We start from the raw sequence: 24036 nt of genomic DNA, 5'->3' as shown, positions 1-24036 counted from the left end.
ACTATGCCCACGCGTTTCCATGACAAGTTCCGGATTTGCAATTGTCGCGGTTTATGTTGATAAACATAATTGGAACCCTTGAGAGTTAAGGGAAACCGTTGAACATCTGAAATCCGAGTTTGAGAGGAAGGACCTTGGGAGAACACAGTTCTGTCTAGATTCAGAACTTGTATACCGTGCCAATAGACATTTTTGATAAAGTCAAAGATGCACCATGGTCGTCCGTAGTCTTAGCCCTAAAGGGGATCAGTTTCGTCCCAGGGATGATGACGAAGACGTGTTAATAGCGAAAGTGCTTACTTATGTACAATAGGCGCATTATTGTACTTAGCACAATACAAGACCGGACACCTCAATTATTATTATGAACTTGTTGGCTAGATATAGCCCCGCGCCAACGCAACACCATTTAGATTGGTATAAAGACAATCTTTCGATATTTGAGAGGTACGATTGATATGGGCTTGTTCTATTCCTACAGAGAAAAGAGATGACGGAAGTGTGGGATCGGACCCCACAAGGCAAAATGCCAACTTCCGTGCTCCTCCTCCCCTCCATCGAAATGACAACAAGCATTTCTAAATATTGAAATGAACCAAATCCGATCAGAGGATAATGTAGTGGACTTATTTACTAAGTCGTTACCAAAATCCACCTTCGAGAAACATGTGAAGAGCATCGGATTGAGAAAGTTATCCGAACTCCCATGATTGTAGCAATCAGGGGGAGATATTGACATCAGGGGGAGGCATGATGTCTACATGTTCGATCTCGAAGAGTGAAGGACGTGTTGTGCTCTTTTTGTCCTTCGACCAGGGTTATTTTTGTCCCACAGGGTTTTTGTTACCTGGCAAGGTTTTTAACGAGGCAACAATCAAAGCGTTATCACCAAGTTTGAGCGGCACAAGGGGGAGTGTTGAAGGATATCGACATAATGTGTGCCTCTACAAACTAGGGTTTAGAGTTGTAATAGGAAAGTACCTTAGGTATACTAATTGTATTCCGATTCTGTTAACTTTTGTGTACTCTGTAAACTCCCTATATAAAGGGCTCCTATTATCAATAATAAACACAATTCTATTCTCCTACAACATAATCCTATTAAGAAGATGCTTTTTCTCAGAAAACTAGAGTCCATGCCACTTTTTCAAGCTTTAGCACACTATGTAGCATAGCTGCTTCAACAAGAAAGCCATTTCCACATTGTATTCATATCAGATACCGATACTTCTAAATTAGTCCAAAATAATCTATATCATTTACATATACATAAATGGTAAATAATAGTGTCAAGGGAACCAATTCTAAACGTTATCATTTCGATAAGGAATAGTGTAAAACCAAAAAATAAAGGTGCAAAAAGCAATCCTTTCACACCTTGCTCCTGCCGCCCTTTCCACTCGTCTCCAGGTTTCAATGTGATAGGTCTCTCAATAGCAGCAGCCTCCACAGAAAGCATATGTTTGTACTCATTATCTCCAAAATCAGCCATAGCCTTTGCCTTCTTATCCCAAGGATTCCACACCACTGGATGAATGAAACCAGTACACAACATAATTCCAACCAACAGAATGAGGACAGGTATTTCAAAGCAACAAGATTCTCACTTTTCATGGAATGTAGATATGATGGAATCAGAGATGACTTAGAATGTGACTGAATGAAAATATTGTTGAAGGAATACCGATTTAGTGTGCCTTATCAAACTAGGAGTAGCAATAGGAGAGAAGGTTCTAGATTTCCCAATCCTACACGGATTGGTATTCCTTGTAACATTAGAACTAGCACTTTGTAATCCCTATATATAGGGCTCCTATTCTCAATAATAATACACATCTCTCTCTACAATTCTCTCTCGAATCTATTTTACTTAAACACGTTATCAGCACGAGCCCTAAACCACAAAAGCTAAAAACCCAAAAACCTGAAAAGAAATTCTTCTCCTCATAACTGCCGCAGCACCTAGCCCCTTGCTAGCCCGCCTGCTCCTGCAGCCCTCTAGGCCGAGCTTTTCACCGCAGCCCCTGCTGCCCACTTGTGCGCCCCTACGCTCTGCTCGCTGCCCTGCAGCCCCGCGCTCGTGCGTCCACTCCACGCTGCCCCTGCAGCGTTCCTGCAGCTCTGCCGTAAGGCTCAGCTGCCACTACAGCCACCTCGGCCAGCCATAGCAGCCAACCAACCTGCCACATCTTGGCCTAAGACCCACTGCTGCCCCGCGCATACCTGCGCCCGCTGCTGCCCATCGCTGCCAGCCTACGCGCCCGCGCGCCTGCAGCCCTGCACCACTACTGCAGCCCCTGCTGCCCCGCGCCGCTGTAAACCTCTACTTGGATTGCTTTGCTCCATCACGCCTGCATCGACACGCGCGTGATCCAAATACAAGTAAGTATTCAAGAGTAAGTTTTGAAGTTCCTATAATTCAAATATTTCTTCTTTTCTCGGGGACTTGAAAACCTCCCTTCTTCTACATCCCACCTTTCTTATAACGTGGGTTCGATTCTTGAAAAGCGGAATCGTGGGGATTCACGCAATTAACGAACTAAGAGCGTTCATAAGACTTCGGACTAAGAGCGTCCGTAAGCATCGATTTAACGAACTAAGAGCGTTCGTATGCTACGGACTAAGAGCGTTCGTGAGCATCTATTTTGACCATTCAAACATCATTGTTTCGGTCTAATCCAATTATTCTTGGAAATCGATTTCTTGGTAGCATAGCTCGGAAATCTTATTTATATTAGTTTTCGTGGAAGCATTGACTCCGAAACTAACTTGTTCTTGTTTCATCTTTTAGGATGTCAAACATGAACAAACTCGATTTTGTTCCATTGGATTATGCAGGCAAAAGGTACTTAATTTGGGTCACTGATGTCGAGATCCACCTTATTGCCCGTGATTTATTGCATACTATCCAAGAGCTTTGTCCTATAGAAACAGCTCCAGACCCTCAAACTGAGAAAGATAATTCCAAGGCACTTGCCTTCATGAAACGTCACATGGATAGTGACCTCCGATTTGAGTTCATAAATGAGGATAGCGCCATAAATCTTTGGCATGCGCTTCGCGAACGATATGGCAATGTTCGTGACTCCATACTTCCGAATACAGAAGCAGAATGGAAAGATCTTCGCTTCTCTGAATTTGACACTATCATGCAATTTTATTCGGAAGCTCTCAGCATCAGAGCAATGATGTGTCTCTGTGGAAAAACAATCACAGAAGACCAATTGATTGAGAAAACCCTCAATACCTTCCCCGTCTATGCTATGACGTCCTCTGACTTATTCCGGACTCATGTAAATGCAAGACGGATCACAAGTTTTCAACAGCTTATTGAAGCTATGGCCATTGCTGAAAGACATGGCAATGAACTTGTGAAAAGAGAATTTGATAGGCTTCAAGAGAGCCATCAAGAGCATCGTCCTATGGCTAGAGAAAGTCGTCATCGACGTCATGATCCATACGATCGAAATGCTCAAGAAGGTAATCGCTCAAGGCGACAATCACACGACCGTAGGAGGCGTGATTTTGAGGGACATAGGGTTGGAAACCATGGAGCCAACGTTGGCCATGGATATCACTTTCCAACGCCGCCAATCCTAGGGACTATGCACATTGCGCCAATGCGCCTCAATCAAGGGAGAATCCTCTTTATGGTGTCTATTTCTGATATGGAACGTCTGATCAATAGACCTGAATTTGCAATGTACCTACGAAGGTAGTCACATCATGGTGATCAAGACTTCGAGTTCACAAAGACTTTAAATCTGGCGATGAAGACAAAATGCCGCAGATTTTTATTTATAGTCTTTCATTTTTCCAAGAATTATGTAATGGCGATTATGCCTTAAATCAATAACATGACTTATTGTATTAACTTTTTCCCTCTAGGCGTACTCAAGAGTACTTGTGATGTCTAGGCAAGGTTTGATCTGAGAGAACGGTTTTAAAAGTGAGCAACGCTCCACCAAAATCTCGCCTTACCTTACCTAGTCACAACTAAATTGAAATTACCGAACGGATTGAGTGACTACGATTTGCCTACGGTTTGATTTTTATATTGGATTAGATTTTGGTCAAGAAACTTTGATGTAATCATTGGCTATTATTAATAAAGTATCGATTTATTTTATCTCATGTCATGGACATATTTTTCGAACTTTATTATTTAAAGGATGTAAGTACCAATGGTTTTCATGTGAGAATGGACAAGAGTTCCTTTGCATCACCTCTAATGACTACGGACATAAACGAGTCTTAGAGAAACTTATGTGTCGCTCTAGTGGGTTGTGTGCAACCACTATTCGAGTCATTGAATCCAACCATGTCATGAGAGATGATTTATGGGATTCTGACACATATAGGCTTTGGCACGACCGTTTGGGACACCCAGGTCGTGACATGATGATCCGTATATTAAAGACTTCACACGGACATCCCTTTTTCAGAACAAAAGGAAGTAAAACTCGAAATTTGGATCAATGAGGAGCACCTGCGCCTCACGGCGCCTTCCCCCTTCAAATCCGGCCACCACTAGCCGGCGCCGCCATCCCCCTGCGGCTCAAGGGTGGCTTTTGACGCCACCTCTGCTCCCCTGACTCCAATTTCTACTTCTAAAGTCAATTGTGACTTCATGGCTCAACCAAAATCCTCATTGGTTATTTCTAAAGCCCATTATTCGTTCTACAAAGCCTGCTCTTTAGCAAAGTTAGGATCGAGACCATCCTATGCAAAGGACACAAAAGAAAATATACCATTCTTACAAGGAATCCAAGGTGATATTTGTGGACCTATTCAACCATCATGCGGACCATTTCGATATTTTATGGTATTGGTTGATGCATCGACACGCTGGTCACATGTCATGCTATTGTCCACAAGGAACGCTGCATTTGCTAAACTCCTAGCACAAATAATTAAGTTAAGGGCTCACCACCCTGATCATCCTATTAAGTCTATAAGATTAGACAATGCTGGGGAGTTTACATCAAAGACTTTTGATGATTATTGCATGTCCATTGGGATTTATGTTGAACATCCTGTTCCTCATGTTCACACCCAAAATGGTCTCGCAGAAGCCGCCATTAAACGACTACAAATGGTCGCTAGGGCATTGGTAATGCGCACCAATCTCCCTATTTCTGCTTGGGGCTATGCAATATTGCATGCAGCTGTGCTTATTCGTCTGAGGCCCATTGCCACTCAACCCTTTTCTGCGTCCCAGATGGTGACTGGGTATGAGCCTAATGTCTCACATTTACGCATATTTGGGTGCGCAGTTTATGTGCCAATTGCGCCTCCACAGCGCACCAAAATGGGTCCTCAACGACGATTAGGCATTTATGTTGGATATAATTCTCCAACGATTATCCGCTACATAGAACCCTTGACAGGCGATCTCTTTACCGCTAGATTTGCGGATTGTCACTTCGATGAGACAGTCTTCCCGTCGTTAGGGGGAGATAAGAACATCAATGTTCAACAGGAACGACAGGATTTGTCGTGGTCTGTCCCCACTCTGTCTCATCTTGATCCCCGAACCGCACAGTCCGAAATTGAAGTGCGGAGAATTCTCGATCTTCAGAACGTAGTAGAATCGATGCCTGATGCGTTTTCTGATATCGCTAAAGTGACGAGATCACACATACCTGCTGCAAACGTGCCTGCAAGGATTGATGTCCCTAAAAGTAGAGGACATGACACCAACTCAAGAATGCATGAGCATGGCGCCAACGTCCCATCTCTCAATGATGGTGACGTTTTTGCTAGGCCCACGGCTCCTGCCAGGAAGAGCGGGAGGCCCATAGGTTCGATGGATTCTCGCCCAAGAAAGAAAGCGAGTTTGGCACAAAATAATCCATTAATCATCGATGTGAATAATCCATCTCATGAGAATATTCCGGATTATGGTTATGTCCAAGAGACATCATTGGGGGACGCTCCAATGTCAGAACCAACTCCAGAGAATAGAGAGATCTCCATAAATTACACTAGTGTACATGAGATGATGAATAGAAATTCTATGGCGATTGATGATGCATTTGCATATCATATTGCAAAAGGAATTATAGAATATGATGATATCGAACCTCGCTCTGTTGAAGAATGTTAACGAAGAGCAGATTGTCCTAAATGGAAAGATGCGATCCAGGTTGAATTGGATTCACTAACAAAGAGACAGGTATTTGGGCCTGTAACGCAGACACCCCCAAGTGTAAAGCCTGTTGGCCATAAATGGGTCTTTGTTAGAAAGCGTAATGAGAAAAATGAGGTGGTAAGATATAAAGTCTGCCTTGTGGCGCAAGGTTTCTCACAACGCCCCGGAATCGACTACGAGGAGACATATTCTCCCGTAATGGACGTTATAACGTTCCGCTACCTTGTCAGTTTGGTAGTTTCTGAAAAACTTGACATGCAGCTTATGGATGTGGTTACAGCATATCTCTATGGGGATCTAGATTCAGAGATATATATGAAGGTTCCAGATGGACTTCAATTACCCAAATCAAGTGGCTCTAAACCACGGAGCGCGTTTTCAATAAGATTAAAACGCTCACTATATGGATTAAAACAATCCGGACGGATGTGGTATAACCGTCTAAGTGACTACTTGATTGGGAAGGGATATATTAACAATGAAATATGCCCATGCATGTTCATTAAAAGAACAAGTTCTGGATTTGCAATCGTAGCAGTTTATGTTGATGACATGAACCTAATTGGAACTCTAGATGAGTTGAAGGAAACTGCTAAATACTTGAAATCCAAATTTGAGATGAAAGATCTTGGGAAAACACGGTTTTGTCTCGGTTTAAAACTCGAGCACCGTAGTGATGGGATTTTGATCCATCAGTCTGCATATACTCAGAAAATCCTAAGGCGCTTTAATGAAGATAAAGCAAAGCCTGTGAGTACTCCCATGATTGGTCGTAGTCTTGAGCCCGGAAAAGATCCGTTTCGTCCAAAGGATGAGGACGAAGAACCATTAGAGGCCGAAGTGCCCTATTTAAGTGCAATAGGCGCATTATTGTACTTAGCTCAATGCACAAGACCAGACATCTCTTTTGCAGTGAACTTGTTAGCTCGACATAGCTCTGCGCCAACACGCCGCCATTGGATTGGTGTAAAGACAATCTTTCGATACCTAGGAGGTACGATTGATATGGGCCTATTTTATCCCTACAGAGAGAAAAGGAATGACGGAAAGTTGGGATCGGACCCCAAAAGGCAAAACGCCCCCGTCCATAGAATGGCCGCCGGCCATGTTGCCGCCGCCGCTCTTGGTGGCTGGCGTCCCCTATCTCCCTCCATCAAAACGACAATGATGTTTTGATGGGATTTGCTGATGCAGGGTACCTCTCTGACCCTCACAAAGGTCGCTCCCAAACAGGTTATGTCTTTACCATGGGAAGCACTGCGATATCTTGGAGGTCTACGAAACAGACCCTTGTTGCTACTTCCTCGAATCATGCAGAGATTATTGCTCTACATGAAGCCATTCGTGAATGTATATGGCTAAGGTCTGTGATTCGACATATTCAAGGAAGTTGTGGTTTGAAGTCTACCACAGATGAACCTACATGCATTTATGAGGATAATGCAGCTTGTATTGAACAAATGAAGTTAGGTTTCATCAAAGGCGACAACACCAAGCATATATCGCCTAAGTTCTTTTATAATCAGCAACAACAATCACTTCTAAAGATTGAAGTGAATCAAATCCGATCAGAGGATAATGTAGCGGACTTATTCACTAAGTCGTTACCTAAATCCACCTTCGAGAAACATGTGAAGAGCATCGGATTGAGAAAGTTATCCGAACTCCCACGATTGTAGCAATCAGGGGGAGATATCGACATCAGGGGGAGTTATGATGTCTACATGTTCAATCTCGAAGAGTGAAGGACGTGTTGTGCTCTTTTTGTCCTTCGACCAGGGTTATTTTTATCCCACAGGGTTTTTGTTACCTGGCAAGGTTTTTAACGAGGCAACGGATGAAGCGTCACCACCAAGTTTGAAGCGGCACAAGGGGGAGTGTTGAAGGAATACCGATTTAGTGTGCCTTATCAAACTAGGAGTAGCAATAGGAGAGAAGGTTCTAGATTTCCCAATCCTACACGGATTGGTATTCCTTGTAACATTAGAACTAGCACTTTGTAATCCCTATATATAGGGCTCCTATTCTCAATAATAATACACATCTCTCTCTACAATTCTCTCTCGAATCTATTTTACTTAAACAAATATGGCTATTTTGAGATGTAAACTAGATAGTTAGCTAATTTAGTAAACATAATGTCCTCTGCATTGTACTTTCTTCTTTTCATAAAAGTATGTTCCTTATAGATAACTGGACAGAATGTAGGAACAGGCTTCACATCGTCAACCACAAATGGTTGGGAAAAGGCTATGTGGCAGTTGATTGATATGAAATTTCCACTATCCTTATAAATAATTAGAACTATATTAACCAATGCAAAAACTAGAAAATGAATAGCCTAGTAAAATTACCTCCGATTCAAATGTTATAGCATCCCCTTGCTCAGTACAACATTTCCTGTTCTGCATGTTGTCCAGATAATTGAGCGTCTCCAAGCCTTCTACATGAAGTTCACTTTACAGTGGACACCAGCACTACTTTAAATACCATCCAGAAATGAACTTATGTTATAATGAAAATGGCTTGGAAGTTGAGAGACAGGCAAAAAATAACTGAAGTTCCTGGTGGTAGAATATTGACTGAAGTTCTTCTGTAGTTCTGTGAGCTCTCATATCTTATCAAAAAGATCCATCAATACTTTGTACGTCAGGTCACATCTATCATTATTTTAAATTTACATTTCAATATTAGTTGCGTCTTTTGGGAAATACTTATTATCGCTACTCGTTTAATTTTGGAAATACTTGAAACTTCTCTCTTGTTTACAGAGAGATCGAATATATTAATTATTAACAGATGGCCAATATGGCTTTATCTGCAACGGACCTCTTAATTGGAAAAATTGTGGCAATTCTTGAGAACGAAGGAACGACCATAGCCAGTATTTGGGATGAAGTTGATAAGACTAAGCAGGAGTTTTTAAGCATGTTGTTCAAGTAAATCCAGAATATGTGTCTGGCCCAAACTCTAGGTTACTTAACCTAGTTGTAATAGGGTTTTGAATTAAAGATATTCTCAGAGATATTCATAGATATCCGATTAATTGTACGATTATCTTTCCTTGTACAACTCTGATTCTATGTTTTACAATCCTCTATATAAAGAGGCCCCTATATAAAGAGGCCCCTGAAAGTGTCGTGCAATTCTCTCTCAATTTCAGTTTTCCTTAAACACGTTATCAGCACGAGCCCTAACCTTAGTTTCAAGAAGCTAAAAACCCAAAATCCTTTTTCTGGTTTGCTGCCATTCGCCGTGCACCTCTCCTGCGTGCCCGTGCGCCTGTTCCTGTTGCAAGCCTCTGCCGCTACTAACCTATGCACAAGTTTAGTCGCTTGCCCTTGCAGTACCACATCCACCTAGCACCGGCTTCGTCAACTGCCTTGACCAGGATTGCAAACCAGTTGCAATCCTAACTTAGGATCGATAGCACATCTCTACAGCCCAACGTTGCAAGCCAGCACGCATGCTAGCAGCACACCGCACCTGCCACGCACGCCCACAAAGCCTGCCCAGTGCGCAACCTGCCAGCAGCAGCCCTTCGCGCCTCTCGTCTGCTAGTTTCAGCAACTAGGATTGATAGCAGTTTGCAATCCTATAACATGGATCGAAACCACGCTGTAATCCTACAAATCGGTTCGCCTACACTAGAACTAAAGTTCATCTTCAATCCTACAGGTTTGATTCACTGAAGCTCGTCTGCAATCTTACAACGAGGATCGAATACGCTCTGCAATCCTAAGAGGTATGGTTTACTAAAAGTTCCCCTTTTTGAAGTTTTTATTCTTTTTCTCTTCTTTTTCTCGGGGACTTGCAACCTCCCTTCTTCTACCCCCCTTTCCCTTTCTTCTTCATAGGGGAGACCAAAAGCCGAACTGTGGGGGTTCGTGCTCACTCCAAGCTTGGAGCTTGTAGAGTCCTCCAAACTTAGAGTTTGTTGAGAAGTTATGATCGACCAAAGACACATCATTGTTTCGATCTAATCCAATTCCTCTTGGAATCGGATTTCTTGGAAACGACTACGCTCAGAAATCTTATTGTTTTCGTGGTAGCCTTTTTCGCTCCGAAAATAACCTCGCTCTGAAAATAACCCTAATTTCTTATTCTCTTTCAGGATGAGTAACCTGAACAAACTGGACTTCGTTCCACTGGGAACAACTGGCTCTAGATATCACAAGTGGGTTCGTGATGTCCACCAGCATCTCAAGGCCAATGGAATCTTGGATACGATTCCGAGCCTAGCCAGGACGTGCTAACTGTTGAGCAAGCTCAAACTTTGGAAACAAATAGAGCAGCCTTGGTGGCAAATAAGGCGAAAGTTGTCATCCTAATGACTCGTCATATGGATGATTCACTCCAGCACGAGTACATGAATGAAGAAGACCGCAGAAGGCTGTGGGTCTCACTCGATGAAAGATTTGGCAACGTCCGTAACTCCCTGCTTCCTGACCTAGAAGTGAGATGACATAGCCTCCGCTTCTGTGATTTCAAGTCAGTTCTTGACTACAACTCGGAAGCACTTCGCATTAAATCCTTAATGGAATTCTGTGGTAAAGAGATCACAGATGCGATGTTGATTGAGAATGCTCTCTCTACCTTCCCCGTCTCTGCATTGATGGTTGCTAAGAACTATCGAATCGATGTTACTGCTGGACGGATCACAAGGTTTCATCACTACTAAAAAGAATTTCTTTTGTGACGGCAAATTGGGCTTTTGCGACGGAAAAAACTTTTTGCGACGGAAAATTGAGCCTTTTGCGACGGAAATGTTGGCGTTGCAATAGGTGGCGTCACAAGATCCATTTGCGACGGTAAAATGCCGTCGCAAAAAGTATTTGCGACGGAAAACTGTTGCCGTCGCAGTGTCTAAACTATTTGCGACGGATACTTTGCCGTCGCAAAAAGATATTTCATTTTAAAAAAAAATTGGGGTGACTTTGTTGCGACAGATACTTTGCCGTCGCAAAAGAATATTTCATTTATAAAAAAAAAAAAAAAAAAAAAGTGTGAATTGCACACCAAAGCTAGTACCATCTGCAGCAAGTCATCCATTTCTTGCCTATCCAATTGCTTTTCATACACCAACTCTTTAATTACAGCCAAAGATCAGTAAAATGTCGCTTGCCTCAAAAAAAGAAGAAGCTACCAGTACACAAACATAACACAGTGACATTCTTCAATCATTTCTCTTCCCAAATAAGCCCATAGTTCCACCAAATCTTCAAAAACACAGCAAACAGATTCCAGCAGGACCCATCACGGCTTTTGAACATAGTCCCAAGTCTTTTGCAACATATGATGGCAGGGGGACATAAATACATAATAGCATTTCCAGTAGTGCCTTCCCACAATTCAGATGGGTATCCGTCTATATAATCATACATAGGACACACAAAAATAATCAGAGGTAACATTATTTATCACCAATAGCATTGGAAAGAGTAATTTTCAATATATAAACAACACAAAGCAGTATATGATCATTATATGGTGAAAATAAATACATATTGGTCGGTAAGTCTCAAATATCACATCTATCATCAGAAAAGGTTTCACCAACGTATTTGATCATTATATGGTGAAAATAAATGAAGATTACGGCCAATCGCTTACCAGTAGAAGAAAGGCTGGCTGCTCTCACTTTCAAATCATAAATCGTAGTTCATGTGTAAATTGTGTCCATACTGATGGTGTGGATCAATCTGTAGAGCACATCAAGAAGTAAATGGCTTAATATTAGATCATGCATATTTTATATTGCAAGGAATATAGGTTTGCAAAAGAAATATATGGGCTTATTAAAGGTCATAGATAAAGTGTGAACTTACAGCTTCAAGCCAATGTTGAAGAATTAACTTTGTGTGCTTTCTCATCCTCCAACACCATGTGTGGGCTTATTCCGAAAAGAAAGCATTGATCAGAATGTTCTGATCAGAATGCATAGAAAACACTGGTTTGTTGTCACTTTCGAATTGAAGTTAAGTTTCAGGGCATGCTTTGCATCTCTAATCTAACTTACTGAAGATCGAGGACAGAAAACAAGTGTAAAGGTTCTCAAATCAATTGTTTGTAACAATAAGCTGCAAGTTTTGAGAAAATTTCAGAAAACTGGTAACAAGCAATAAAATTTCACCAACAATTAGTCTTTCAGTCATTTCAAGCAAAACTTTCCAGATTTGAAGTAGACATGCGAAGCTACTATTTTGCAAAGTTTCATGCTAATCGAAGTTCAAATGGAGGGTCAAACAAGAATCTAAAATGGACAGAAACGCTAATTCTGCAGAAATCCTGAAACAGTGTAGTAACTTCAAAATAGCACAAGTATCTCATTTTAACTCCGTTTTTCTTGAAACTAAGCTCAAAATGATCATTTAAGAGTCTATTTTAAGCTGTTAAAAACTGAGAGTAAAACAAGAAGTATAGGTTTTTCAAAAATCATGGAATAGCCCACTGGTTCAGCTTGGGTGTTGTCTTTGAGGCATAACATCAAACACTTGGAGTGCAGTAATTGAACTTTGGTCTTTTCCAGTCCTATCCATCCTCATGGGTTTACCAAAACGTAATAATCAAAAGTGCATTCCATTACAACCTTGAATAGCTTTAAGAACTGGAATTTAACAGAAAGTAGAAGTTCTTACCGAAAGGAAAGAAAATTTCTGGTATTGAAGCAAAACTATCATAACTTTTCTGGTACACAAAACTAGGTAGGGGGTGCAGATTACATAGTTTCCTAGATTAAAACAATGATCAAAGTAGTGCAAAATATGGCCAAAAATTGAAAGCGACGTCAAGAGTTTCTTACCTTTTGGGAGTTGTGGAGTCTCGAGCTTGCTTAGTATGGTGGACAATGGAGAGGATTTTTTAGCTCTGAGGATGGTCTATTTGTAATGTAAATACAGTAAAGAACTAGAGTTTTAGGAACTGCATAGCTGATGGATCTACATATCCAATTATCCAGTAAAGAAAGCACCTCCAAATAATGAGATAGGACAATCAATGTCTTGAATTGCTCCTCCATTTGCCGATATGGGAAGACAGAAATAAAGGAGGGGATTAGTTGATCAAAACTCTCAAACTTTTGGTGAACTCAATAGACCAAATTTTTTTTTTTTTTTTTTTGCATCAGATCTCATCTCTCATGGGAGAATGACAATTTACTGCAACTTAATAAGAAAAACGAGTTCAACATGTAAACCCAATAAGAACAAATTAAATTCAGTGTGATCTCAGCAAGAACATTCTTTTTTAATTCACTTCATTTCCCCCTGACAAACTACAAAGCATGTAATGTACCAATAGGGGTAGCAAAGCTTCAAACTTAAAGTTCCACTTCGACCCCTGAAGCACCTTGAACAATTTTCAGTTCTTTCAACCAAATATAATTGTTCATGGAAACAATTAAATTGTAAATCGGTAGAGAATAAAAGAAAAATACCACTCTTTCTGGAATTAGGAAGAGACAAAGGCTGGATCGAGAGTGGGAATTGCCATCAGTGCCTACACATTAACATACACAAAACTTTAAACACATTTCTTATTCCACCACTTAATCAACAACAATCTAAATCAAAAGTCGAGAGCTTTTCATGATTGAAATGCAAACCTTAACCAGAATACGAGCAACTATTTATGCATGGCCAAGAAGTAGAACTCCATAGCTACAGATCAATGTATGCTATTCACATGGAACTGAGAGGTACTGATACATAAATAGACGGCTTACCACCCAATCTATTAGAGCTCTTTTATCAATTCATCTGGTTTGTGCTACGTCAATCAGCATAAATTCAACTTCTACCTCTTTCTCAATCATGAACCTCATGAGGTCCTCCTCCTCAACGTACCTACTCAAATGCAGGTAAAGTATATAACTTAGAACCAGGATCATATATGAAAAGGTCACCAGAATATCATTAAATACAAGCATAATTAAGGTAAATTTCTCACCAGCAGCAGTTGCATCCATCTCACTGGCAATCTCTATTCTGTTCACCCCATTCATAGTCCAACTCAGTATAGGAGAAGGTGGACAGCCCTGCAGAACTAGAAAAAGCATCCACCAATACCTCCATGGTCCTAGCTGAAACCTCATCTAGCTTCATCTTCAGAAGCTTCCCAATATCAGTGTAACAATTTGAGTGCTCACACGTTCTGGCTCAAAGTACACCAAAAAATTACAGGAACAAACCATCACAACAAAGCACAAAAGCCAAACAGAAACTAGTCAAAGCCAAAAACTCTATTCCTAAACCCTAAATCACCTGATAGAGATGAAGAAGGCAGAGATTCGCACCGAGATTGTAGATTTGTGACGAAACCTAAAAATTGAAAATAGAATTCACTTAATTCAATCAATTAAAACCAATTAATCAATGAATCGAATCAAATAGAAACAAACCTTGCTCGTAGACGTAGCTCAAATGGATCATCATTTAGGTCGTCCAATCACCACCGTGGTCTCCTCCGCCTCCTCTTTTGAAATTTGCGTTGACCTCAAAGTACTTCGACGCTGTGTTCTTAAGCAAGTGTAGCAACCCTAAAACAAATAGAGTGACTATCAATTGAAGGACCCAGTTCAGATCCAAGCTCACTCCGACGACATGCATGTATCGCCTTTCCCAATTTGCTGTCAATTAAACAATAGAAGCTCAAATTAAACCCGAACCTGAGATCTCACCATGTGACATGATTTACCTAAGCAAATGAGGCTGATTGAATTGACAAAGGAGAAAGAGAGCGCCAATGTATTCCGATATGAGATTTTTTGAACTCTGATCTACGGGAGAGCAGATGAAGAGCAAGCAGAGGAGGTTTTGGTGATGGAGAAGGACACAAAAGAGAGAGAGAGAGAGAGAGAGAGAGAGAGAGAGAGAGAGAGAGAGAGAGAGAGAGAGAGAGAGAGAGAGAGAGAGGAAGAATCGTATTAGAACTGTGGAGAAGTGAGTGTGGGATTTTCTCTACTTTTTTTTGGTTTTAAGAAACTCGTCGAACTCATTAAATCATGCGACGGCAATACAAATCCCGTTGCAAAAAATTGTAAGCGTACTACGGAAAGATAACCGTGGCAGATACCGTTGCAAATCATGGCTTTTGCGACGGAAAGTCATGCCGTGGAATTTTCGAAGCAATTGCAATTGTTTTTAGTAGTGCATGAGCTCAATGGAGCTATGAATGTCGCTGAAAATCATGACAACATCCTTGTGAAGAACTATAATTCGAGATCCGTGGAAACAGAGCATATTCCGAAATCCAATTATAGTCGGGCCCCTAAGAGAGGGCGCCAAGAGCGAAACCCTAATCTTAGGGATACTTCTGGACGTTCTGGTCCATATAATCGCTCTACTTGGGAAGGTAACCGCCAAAATAGGCGAAGACAGAACTGAAGAGGTCAACGTGGAAAGAGAGAGGGAGGCAACGCCCCTGGCCATGTTAGTGGCGCCACCAACACTAAGAGCCATCTAAATGACATTTTCAAAGCGCCTCAATCAATGGTGTTTAAGCAAAGAGATGTATGTTCTCGATGTGGAGTATCCGGTCATTTGGTTGCTTGCAATACTTAACCTTTACAAGACCTGACATTGCATATAGTGTCAATACTGTGTGTCAGTTCTTACATAATCCTACATATGTTCATCTCAATGCTGCTAAACGTATACGTACTTAGATATGTCAAAGGTACTATGCATCATGGCATTTTGTTCAGAAAACAATCATCTACTGTGCCTATGTGTCTACAAGCCTCCTGTGATGCTGATTGGGCAGGGGATCCAAATGATAGAAAATCCACAACCGGCTTTGTTATTCTCCTTAATAACTCTCCAGTCTCATGGTGCAGTAAGAAACAAACTGCTGTCTCCAGGTCTTCCACAGAGGCCGAGTATCGAAGCATGGCTGATACAACATCAGAATTACAATGGCTCAAACACTTACTTACAGATTTACACATTCATCTCTCTCAAGTACCTACATTGCATTGTGGCAACATATCTGCCTTAGCACTTGCTTCTAATCCAGTCCATCATTCCAAGATGAAACACGTTGAAGTTGATGTTCACTTTACTAGATACAAAGTCCAGGATGGCTCTATCACTCAAGAACAACCTGCAGATATTTTTACTAAAGGCCTCTGTTCTCCTCAACATTCATACTTGTGCAGCAGCTTGATGGTTGTTTCACCACCCATCCAGCTGAAAGGGGGGGGGGGGGGTTAGTGTAAATAAAGTAGCTTAGGCAGTAAGAACAGTTAGTTAGAATGGTTGTTAGCTATTTTCCAGATGAGTGACAAGTGTCACATTTCTGTACGTTAAATTAGGTCTCTCTCTTACTATAAATACCTACATAGCTGTAATAATTTCATTACGTCCAAAAACCAATATAACAGAAATCTGTTTTGAGATAATTTTCTCTCTACTCTTCATTTCCTTCATGCTTGCTTTCACGTTCTACATCTGCCATTTCTTTAAAAAGCTGCATCATTTCAATATTAGTTTAGTCTTTTCGGAATACTTATTATCATTACTCAGCTTAATTAGCTTTGGAAATACGTTTTTCTCTCTTTTAAACAGAGAGATCGAGTATACGGACTGAAGGCCAAGATGGCCTCATCTGCAACAGACCTCTTAATTGGAAAAATTGTGACAATTCTTGAGAACGAAGGAACAACCATAGCCAGTGTTCGTGATGGAGTTTGATAGCATTAAGGAGGAGCTTCAAAGCATGAAAGCTTTCTTTCAGTATCTTCTTTCTTTTCTTTCTCTCTGTAATCAAGTGGCACCCAACTACCCATTGATCAATCTTTCTTTCTATAATCAAATGGTACCCAACTACGATCTTCTTTACTCTTCTCTTTGCATGTTTATGTAATCAAGTGGTACCCGACTATTCTTCCCAAATTGTTGATCAATCAAAGCCTAGATCAATCAAAATCTACTTGATTCTGAGCTTTATGTTCTACACCTTCGCGAATTCCAGATCTCAGATTGCTATTCTAGCAAATCCTACCCATAACATACCACCCACCATCTTCAAATCCCGCCACCACTAAAACAAATACCTTCTCATCGTTTTGTTTCCATCTTGTTTCATTAGAAACAGAACAAAAGCTTAGAAGCCCAGAAATATATAAAGGAAATAAGATCAGATCTAGGAAGGAAATAAGATATGTTCTCTCTGATTTTATACATAATTGGGTAAATAGAGAGACAAGAAGGATTCATGAAAGTTTTTCATGATGAGTTGCTTTGGTCTGGGTAGGATGAGAGAGAGAGAGAGAGAGAGAGAGAGAGAGAGAGAGAGATGTAGTTCAGATGTAGTTCGACTATTCAAAAAACAAAAACATAAAAGATGTAGTTCGAAAAAAATAAAAAATAAAAGACAGAGAGAGTTGACCGTCAAATTTGACGGATTCAAATTTACTCACCACTATTTCTTAGAGGGTGGTTCTAGTTGGACCTCCAAATTTGCTATTTGGACCCTCCATACTTAATACACCTCTAATTTACTTTTTAGAATACTTGAAAATCTAAGTAGACCTCCTTATTTTTACCAAAACGCCCTTGAACATGAGATACAACAATGGGGCCATGACCACTTACCCAATTTCAGCTTAAAAAATTGCCCACTTACTCCACTAAGAGTTTTTTAACCCCATTTACCCAATCTAACATCTATTGACAGTTTTGCCCCTAATAATTAAATTGAAACTCATCGATCTCTCTCCTCTCAGACTCTCTCTCATCCCAGACTCTCTCTCTCTCTCTCTCTCTCTCTCTCTCTCTTAGTTCATTGCAGGAACTTCGTCGACACCCTCAGATTACGTCCTCTGCCACCAAGTCTGATTACTTCCTCTTCTTTATCTTTCTCCGTCGTCCCTCTGCCCTCAATCTCCGATCGGCGGTTTGCTGGATCAGTTGTTGTCGCAGTCGACCTTAATTGCATCTCCGATCCTGAGCACCACCACCACACGAAGAAGACGCAAGAAGAAGAGGATCGTCACAATTGCAGCCTCTACAAGCCCTGGAGTTCAGGTCTGGGTTTTGTTCCGGGTCGGGACTCGCACCGGCGTCGTCTGCCAAAGCTCACGGAGGCCACTCTAGTCTCGATCCGGCCAGTCTTTCAACCTCGTTGCCCAAAAGTCGTTCTTTCCGACCTCGCTTCTTGATTTCCGTCGCTGACCAATTCAATGTCTGCACATTTTCTTTTTTTTCTTTTTTGGTCTGAGATCGATGACGTCTACACCATTCCTTTTTTTTTTTTTTGGGCAGACCACATGCCACAAGTTGTCTAGTATGAGAAAATGTGCAGAAAAAATGTTTTAATTTCAGTTATGTACTAGAATAGCATCTGTTTGGTAGATTTTGTAGATTGGTGACTGCATGTACTAATATTTAACTGTTGTAATCGTCGTGTTGCAAGTTTATTGGGGGGCAATAATAAGATTAATGGGGGGCAATAAAATGTTTATTGGTGCAATAATAAGATTATTTATTTGGATAAACCTCCTAAAACTTTCAAAATTAAAAACGTCTTCATTTTTCACTAATTATTGATCCCCAATAAACTTGTTATTGGGGGGCAATAACTTTTTTATTGTGGGGCAATAATATGATTACTGGGTATTATTGGGGGGTAATAAAATCAGACGCCGGAATCCGGTCACCAGTCCGGTAGCCGGATTAGGGATTACGGTGATCGGTTGCCGGATTCCGGTCACCCGTCGCCCGAGTCCGGTCACCGGAGTCCGGCAATGTCTCCGATGACTTCTCTCTCTAAGTGACAAAGAAGGAGAGGGCAAAATTGTCCCAAAAATAAATAAAAAGGAATAAAAAAAATACTTAATTGGGTATTAGGGAAATGATCTCTTAGAGTGTTTGGGTAAGTGGGCAATCTCTTAGAGTGTTTGGGTAAGTGGGGTTAATTAGCCCCAAAATTGGGTAAATGATCATTTCTCCATACAACAATCTGTTACTGTATTTTTTATCTCTATCTTCAACCACGAGAAGAAGAATGAATCAAAATTACATGATGTTGCTCTTTTATAAGTAGGTCTCTCGTCCACCAAAATTAATCAAAGGGTTGGTTCTCGATCTTGATTTGTTGTTGGAATCCCTTTGAATTTGTTAAAAGAAGAATTTCAAGGTTTTGGGTTGGAAAATCGAGTAATAACTATATCATAATATTTAATTAATTTAGTTTCCAAATCAGTGTTTTGAATTTACTTTTGTATTAAATGATAGGTCATGTATAGAAATTATTATTTTTACTTAATTTTTTTAGGTAAATTATAAAACTATATAGGCAATATAAGGAAATTTCGGGAAAAAAAAAACAATTTAATTGAATGTTATATTTGGATGGAGGAGGTAAGAAGAGTATTTATTTATTTTTCCATTTTTCTCTCTTTGTCCTTATTTGTCTTTTCACATAACTTGACAAAGTCTATTAATAATTGAAAAAAATTTGAGGTCCAAATATCAAATTTGGAGGTCCAACTAGAACCACCCTTTCTTAGAAGATGTTACCACCATTCAATGAAAAGTTGTCATGTATGATAACCCATAATTATGGGCTAATTATGGTTAACTTAATGAATTATCAGGAAAGAAAAAAAAAGAATTTAATGGTAATAAAACTAATATACATAACTATTTGATTATTCATTTTTTTTTTTGAAAGGATTTGATGTTATTAGATATCAAAGTCATGAAAACTGGCCAGAGTCTAACAGAACTTACATAAGAAGATCCGGAATTTAACCGGGCGTCCTATCTAAGTCACACCTAAACTCATTAAAACTAAAATGGACGCTCGCTGAAACAACAAAAGTAATCTCACTTCCTAAGGCAAAATCAATTCATCTAGTCTAATCTGCCAGCAATCAATTGTGGTACACATATCAACTAGAAACATCTTAGAAAGTATACAGAAATTACTCCCACTTGAGAAGGCTTGATGTTTAGAACGTCTTGAAATTTTGTACCTTAAGCAAGCACTTTCTCTTTCCCCTTAGGGTTAGAGTTGGTACTTGTTTCAGGCTCATCAGCAGCTAACAACCTCAGCATCAGGTTGGTCTTTTTGCTCTTTGTCTTTTCTTGTTCTCCATCCTTCTTTCTTCCTTTTCCTGCTGTTCCATATGGCAGCTTGTTCACACTTCCAACAGGACGTCCTCTCTTTCTCTTAGGTTGATCATTGTTGTTCGAAGGTCCCTCCAACAAGCCCATAGTCACTGCATCCAAATTTTTCTTTCCAATAGCAAGACTTAAACGCAACTTTTTCGGAGAGATAATTACCTCATCATTTTCCCTACTACGGCGTTGTCCTATGATTGGATCTTCATTGAGTCTTGGTTCACTCAATTCTCTAATCTGCACTTGTCTTCGATGTTGACGCATGGCCATCACAAATTGAGGCAGGATAGCTTCGGGTATGCTATTAGGTATTTGAGCCTTGAAAATCAGAGTTTGATTGTTTACCGTTACCCTAGTGACATTAGGGTTTTCCTGTCCCAGTAACACGGCTAAAGCCGTGGGCTGCTCCACCGTGCCAACAGGTATGTCACGGTCTTCCTCCAGATCCGGCCTTGAACAAGGGAGGCCAACATGGGTAACGAGGCCGCAGGTGCCACACCTGCCAAATAGCTTGTCATATCGAAATTGCACCATGAACTGGACTTCATCTTCCACCCTGAATCGTCGACGAAACAGGAGAGGTTTGACATAATCGATCTCAACCCTGATGCGCAAAACTCGAGTCCGAAAGGCCGAGCGATCAAATTCCATGAACTCGCCTAGTGTACTCCCAATCAGTCGCATAATACGTTCAGATCTGAAGGCCGGTGGCACTCCCTGCAGTGTCATCCAATAGGATGATTTCTTCAGTGGTATCTCCCTTGCCTTGTAGTTTCTATTTGATTATTCATGTTTAGATGCCTTGTAGTTTCTTTTTCCTCTTTTTTTTTTTTTCCAGAATAAGATGCCTATAGTTTCTAAGTTTATTTTATATGAGATCTTTTATTTCTTACAAAAGCAAAAGCCAAGCATTAATTAAGTTTAAAGACCATTAGAGAATTATTCATGTTTAGATGCCTTGTAGTTTCTTTTTGCTTTTTTTTTTTTTTTTGAGATAAGATGCCTGTAGTTTCTAAGTTTATTTTATATATATGAGATCTTTTATTTCTTACAAAAGCAAAAGCCAAGCATTAATTAAGTTTAAAGACCATTAGAGAATTATTTTTTAACGGCATAAACTCACGGTCACTCATTCACTATTGGAGTCATTTCCCACCCAAGGAGAAAAAGATAAACTCAACCTCACTCATTCTCCCAAGTGATTCATCTAAGTTAGCCAATCCCTAGAAAAGCAGAACCTCAGACTCTGCTATATAAATCAGAAACTAAAAGAGAGTTTCGCTCGCTTGAGCAATCCTCTTTGGGTATTACTTTGATCATTGCTCCTGTACTACACTTCTCAAATTTGTAAAAACACAGAAAGAAAAGAAAGTATTGCCTTACTTTCTTGTGTTTTTAGTAAAAGTCTGTAACAAGTCGTAAGCAAAAGATCAAGACAAATAAGGTATGTACACAATAATTTAATTTTTTTTTATGTTTAAATTATAGCATGATAGCAGTATTTAGAAATCTAATTAACGGTTCGTGTTTTGTATATTAACACTAGAAAGTAGAAACCTATTTGTTGGTTAATTTGGGTTTGCATGTTATTTTTTAATTACTACAATGGCTTAACACTAGAAAGTAGAAATCAATGCCATTTCAATTTTCCAATATCTGACCAAGTATTAGCAATTCAAAAAATTAAAGTAATCCTACAATGGCTTGAATTCGAATATGAAGCTAGTGAATTTGGCATACCTAGAATCAGTCTCGTCGGCGTAGCTGTTCAGGCCGACTCCGGCGTCGGTGGAAGCGCAACGACCGAGGAGCATCACTACCTCTGGCCGGAGAAGAAATCGGTGACAGCTGATTTTTAGGATATTATCATTTTTTTTTATCAAGCGAAATTTTATTTTAATAAACTGTAATTACAAACTGATCGCACTCATAGCACACAACAAGAGATTATAATCAAGGACAAGCAACAATGGACTAACACTATGCATACTCACTTTAAATAGGAGAGCCTGACATGTCAATGAATCCAACAACGAATGCTGAATTGAACAGCTAATCGAGCTAAATTGACCAAAGTAAGTAGCAATAATCGGGACAGAATATGTCCACAATAGATCGATAACTATTAGGTGAGCCATCTCAGGATCTCCCAAAATAGTAATTAGACCTCCAACAATTTTTAAAAGTTTTTAAATCTAACTTTACTCTTCTAAAAAATTGAACAAAATGCAAAAATAAAAAAGATGAAATAAAACGTGCACCTTCTCTTCTCCTTCGTCCCCTCTCACTCATTCTCTTGGAGCTATATATAAGGATTATTGGGTGATTAAGGTAGAATGTTAAATATCACAAATATAGAAGAAAGGACAAAAAACATAGAGAAGAAAAACCATGAAACTAATGAATGTGAAAACGATTTTTATTGCCTATTCTTTTTGTTTCTGGGTTAGCTTAATTGCTTCGCTTAATGTGACATCAATTATAATCTTGGTTTCTTTTCATACAGCTGTTTTTTTTTTTTTTTGCTAGTGTTAGTGATGAGAAAAGAGAAATAACTAGGATATGTGTATTGGGAAAAAAAATTGTGTGGAGACAAAAAATGACAAGATTGGAAGTTTTGTGCATATTTTAGAAAGGGATGTCCAAATGTCAATTTAAAAAGTATTAATAGAAGTTCCCATTGATGTTCTGATGAGAGATGTCTCTAGCAAGTCATAAGCAAAACGTTTATCTGTCTATCAAATTTCATTTGCTCTTGTTGTTCCTTAATAATTTTTCTTTTTTCTTTTTTTGAGTTACTTAACATGCTCTTGTATTGCAACAACAAAGTTTATGAACACTAAAAGTTAAATGTTGGGGATGTTTAAGAATAAAAGATTCGAGAGAGATTGATGAGAGAATTGTGTATTCAATATTGAGAATAGGAGCCCTATATATAGGGATTACAATGTACATGTTCTAATGTTACAAGGAAAACGTACTATTCCGAATAGGACTAGGAATTCTAGAACATTCTCTCCTATTACAAATATGAAACTTATCCTAGTTTGATTAGGCACACAAAGTCGATTTCCTTCAACACTCCCCCTTGTGCCGCTCAAACTTGGTGGTGACGCTTCATCCATTGCCTCGTTAAAAACCTTGCTCGAGTGGAAAACCATGTGGGACAAAAACAAGCTCGAGGAGGAGAAAAAGAGTACAACACGTCCTTCACTCTTCGAGATCGAATATGTAGACATCATAACTCCCCCTGATGTCGATATCTCCCCCTGATTGCTACAATCATGGGAGTTTGGATAACTTTCTCAATCCGATGCTCTTCACATGTTTCTCGAAGGTGGATTTAGGTAATGACTTAGTGAATAAGTCCGCTACATTAACTTCTGATCGGATTTGATTCACTTCAATCTTTAGAAGAAATTGTTGTTGCTGATTATAAAAGAATTTAGGCGATATATACTTGGTGTTGTCGCCCTTGATGAAACCTAACTTCATTTGCTCAATACAAGCTACATTGTCCTCATAGATGCATGTAGGTTCATACGTGGTAGACTTCAAACCACAACTTCCTCGAATATGTCTAATTACAGACCTTAGCCATATACGTACATTCACGCACGGCTTCATGTAGAGCAATAATCTCTGCATGATTTGAGGAAGTAGAAACAAGGGTCTGTTTTGTAGACCTCCAAGATATCGCAGTGCTTCCCATGGTAAAGACATAACCCGTTTGAGAGCGACATTTGTGAGGGTCAG

At 39.8% G+C, this 24036-nt stretch overlaps 1 long non-coding RNA gene across 10 annotated transcripts; it reads right to left on the bottom strand.

Moving 5' to 3' along the window:
• Positions 1–11179: 11179 nt before the first annotated feature.
• LOC133729007 (uncharacterized) lies at positions 11180–15025 on the bottom strand. Of its 10 annotated transcripts, XR_009856187.1 has the most exons (10): positions 14849–15025; positions 14553–14690; positions 14416–14472; positions 14102–14305; positions 13878–13998; positions 12957–13651; positions 12793–12884; positions 11983–12685; positions 11768–11856; positions 11180–11522 (listed from the first exon to the last, which is right to left on the bottom strand). It is a non-coding gene; the product is annotated as an uncharacterized LOC133729007 (long non-coding RNA). The 10 variants fall into 10 exon arrangements; XR_009856185.1 differs by having other exon boundaries at positions 12793–13651; XR_009856182.1 differs by having other exon boundaries at positions 11983–12884.
• Positions 15026–24036: the final 9011 nt, after the last annotated feature.

The sequence above is a fragment of the Rosa rugosa genome, chromosome 2, assembly GCF_958449725.1.
Source record: "Rosa rugosa chromosome 2, drRosRugo1.1, whole genome shotgun sequence".
In the NCBI taxonomy this organism is placed as follows: domain Eukaryota; kingdom Viridiplantae; phylum Streptophyta; class Magnoliopsida; order Rosales; family Rosaceae; genus Rosa; species Rosa rugosa.
This window is presented reverse-complemented; position numbering and strand designations above follow the sequence as displayed.